Below are 4,082 nucleotides of genomic sequence, written 5' to 3'. Positions count from 1 at the left end.
GAGATAACTTCTGAGTGCAAAGACGAGGAGATAACTCCTGACTGCAAAATTGGCGTTATACCGAACAGTTTGAAGGAACACTTTCGGAAAATAGAACAGAAAACTGTAGGCGTAAAGAAATCTTTGGCATTTATATAACTCAAAATCTTCTTTTTGTTTATGGAAACTTTCATATTTCCTTTAGAGGTTATCACTTATAAGAAAAAATCGTTTTTGAAATAATTTGACTTTGATTATTTCACGTTCATTATCTTTCAATCTACACGAGTAACGTGTCCTGGAATGAAGCGTGAAGTGTACCACAATAAGCAAGAGTTCATATTCAGGAAATGAACAGCTTAAGGTTCTCTCTCCTAAAGGTTCTCCTAAAGGTTCTCTCTCCTAAAGGTTCTCTCTCCGTTCAACGAAAATCTAAACAGAACTGGCAACTGTTCACCCAACCTCTGTAGATATATCTGAAAAATAAGACCCACTACTCCCTCATTCTTTCTTTATATTATTCATCAAGGATGAACCTTCCAGCGACGAACACCCTGAACATCTGAAGTGTTTATACACCTGTAAAGAATAGGTATAACATTTGCCGTTATTAGCCGTTATTTTTCAAAACTGTGCTGACCAGACCCGATTTTGCTTAACTTCGAACGAACAACGAAGTAAGCAGGTTGAGCCTGGTCATAACTAGAAAGAGTGACCACCAAGGAGAACCAGACGGCGTCTGTGTATAAGCCCCCTGAGACCATCCACGAGGAAAGGTTTGAGTCTAGCAAACTCACCCCATATAGACACTCGCTTGAAATCAAAATGTCAAAATACATACATAAATACATATGCATATAATTAAACATATTTACATATATATATATATATATATATATATATATATATATATATATATAGTATATAAATATATATATATATATATATATATATGTGTGTGTGTGTGTGTGTGTGTGTGTGTGTGTTTAACTTAACACATAAAAGTTCTCCCATCTTCCATCCTGACAGATGTCTTTAAGAGAAGACACGTGGAAGGCAGTGATTTATTTAACTCAGCCATGTAGGCAGACAATTGTCGAAATTAGTTTCTGTACTCAGAATCGAAATCAATCCATCACCACCACGACAGCTCAAGTGTTGTGTAACATGTGGCTATAAATATACAACAGTTTGTTTGTTTGTTTGTATGGTGTTTTTACGTTGCATGGAACCAGCGGTTATTCAGCAAAGGGACCAACGGCTTTACGTGACTTCCGAACCACGTCGAGAGTGAACTTCTATCACCAGAAATACACATCTCTCACTCCTCAATGGAATGGCCGAGAATCGAACTCACGACCACCGAGGTGGGACGCCAACACCATACCAACCACGCCACTGAGGCGCTACAACAATTTGTACACGAGTTTTTACATTTCCAAGTCTTAAACCATTTTAGCCTATTAGTAAAGAATTTACTATAACTTGGAAACTACCAACTGCCAAAGGATATTTCTTATGTCAAGTGCACTACCCTCAAGACAGGGTGCATTTTAACGCAGTTACAGGTTGAGAATAATACTGGCAAAGATAGAAAAGATACAGAAAAAGGTAGGATCATAATGTATTAGCATTTTACGATATATGTTTAAAATTCTGTTAGTCTCTCCCGTCTAAGAAGCCTGGAGCCTTTATAATTACAATCACACACACATTATATATATTATGTATATAACTATACACACAATGACAATCACACACACACACATACACATATATATATAATATATATATATATATATATATATATATATATATATATATAATATATATATATATATATGTATATATATATATTACTACCGCATTCATTATTACACTGTTAAATCAAGGGTGTGGCCTGTATACAGCAAACTCCCAGAGCTACAACCGTTTCCTATGCCCACATAGAAAGCACAACAGTGTATGGACCCTATACAACATACACCGCTAAATGCCTCTACCTCAAACCTCTTCGATAATTAGGTTCTATTCAAAGTACTTCTGACTCAATCACCATTTCAAATATACTAAAATCCTCCATTTTCTCTATGTCATCAGTCCATTATCTTACCTAAGTTATCTTTTACAGCCTCATTTCTCTTCCTTTCAACCCTTTGCATATAATATCCAAGATGATTCGATCTTTTTCTGTCATTACATTTACCATCCACATACGTACACACACACATGTATGTTTGCATGTGTGTATATGTATGTATGTGTGTTGCTTTTGTATTATATTTTTGTAGCTAATTACACAGAGGCCTTTACAATACAGATATTCAGCCGTAAATCCTTTACTTACGGGTTTGATACAGAGGTGTCAGCGATCTCTTGATAACCGGACGGGAGAATCCATATCTTATAACAACCAAGAAGCAAAGATTTGAATCCTAACCGGGGAAGTCACACTTAGCAAACAGTTCACTGCAGTCATAAGTTATTTCTAAAGTCAAGGGAAATCGATATCAAAGGTATCTTTGGCTTAATATCTGGTATGTATGTATGTATGTATGTATGTATGTATGTATGTATGTTTATGTAAATTGTATTTATATATATTAATAATATATATATATATATATATAGTATATATGTGTGTGTGTGAGTGTATATATATAAATATATACTACATACTATATATATATATATATATATATATATATATATATATATATATATATATATATACATATATCTACATGTGTGTGCGCGCGCGCGCGCGTTTCTTACACTGGTAAATAACTCTGATAAAAGACTTCGATAACTCTGAAACACTTGCCTCATAATTAGAAATGTGTTCCGTTTACGAGATATCGATACTAAAAAAAACATCAGTTGATCCATTTCAACCTACAGTTTTCCTTTTAACCTGGAATGTACATACAACTACACGTGAACATTTGTGCTGTGACTAAAAACAAGCCTTTTTCAGCACTGTATGCTTTACAAAGTACGTATACATTGCATTTTTCTTTATGAACTCGCACGTGTGCTCTTTGGAACACCTTTTACAATCATGGGATTATCTGTCTTTGTCAGGAAGAAACATGGTCATAAATTTCAAAATGTTCTTGTCTCAAAAATCATTATATGTTGGGATGAAACGAATCGCAAGAACTGATGATATATAATTATCTGGAAAAACCCGAGAAAGTTGCTGAGAAAGGCTATGTATTTGTGGTGATTGTAGTATTAATGATCCAAGGGGGAAAAGAAAGAGGAATTTACCTGTAACATACAGTGGGATATATAAGAAATATGAAAACGATCATTTGTTTTTGTATACCAAAAGCTGAAGACCTCAGTACACTATAATGCCTGTATTTACGGTTCCTGAAGCGGGATCAGTAATACAAAAAGACATTTAGATCCTCAGCTTCTTGTAGTATATGATACTCATCATGTTTTTCATACTTATTATTCATGATCTCCCAGTGATCTCCTGATGTTATCGCCGACCCATTTCTCCTTTTGACGCGCATTTTCCTCTTCTTCGTTTCTCCCTTGGATATCTCACTATTGCTTTTACCCTGACATCAGTACTGCTCCCTCCACACACAATTTCGTCAACAACTTCCATCCTTTGTTCCAGATATGTTCTCATCCCTGAAAGCAATTACGTTTAACTTCACAAACTATTTCTTTCAGAGGGAAAATCATGAAGTTAATGACCAGGTCTCTTCTTGATAAAGATAGATAATCCATAATTGTCAAATGAGTTCACAGAGACCATTTCTCCCTCTCGTGCTATATAAAGATAAACCCGCCAACCCACACGATCTATTAGTGTGGCTTTCTGGTGACATCTGGCAACCCTCCGTGGCTTTTCCGACCACAGGCCACGGCACTGAAGAAAAAAATTCTTCACTCTGCCTTTTTATGTTTTATTATAAAAATAAAGCTATAAAACATATCCTCCTTATATATACAAATGAATTTTATTGAAATCCTTTATTTTTCTTCGTCAAAAATACTTTATGTTAAGCTAGCGACGTGTAGTTTTCTAACATCACGGAAAATAATTCTACATCGGAAAATACGCATTCTAACCATTAAAT

This window comes from Macrobrachium nipponense, chromosome 35 (genome assembly GCF_015104395.2).
Source record: "Macrobrachium nipponense isolate FS-2020 chromosome 35, ASM1510439v2, whole genome shotgun sequence".
Lineage (NCBI taxonomy): Eukaryota > Metazoa > Arthropoda > Malacostraca > Decapoda > Palaemonidae > Macrobrachium > Macrobrachium nipponense.
Note: the sequence above shows the minus strand (reverse complement) of the source record.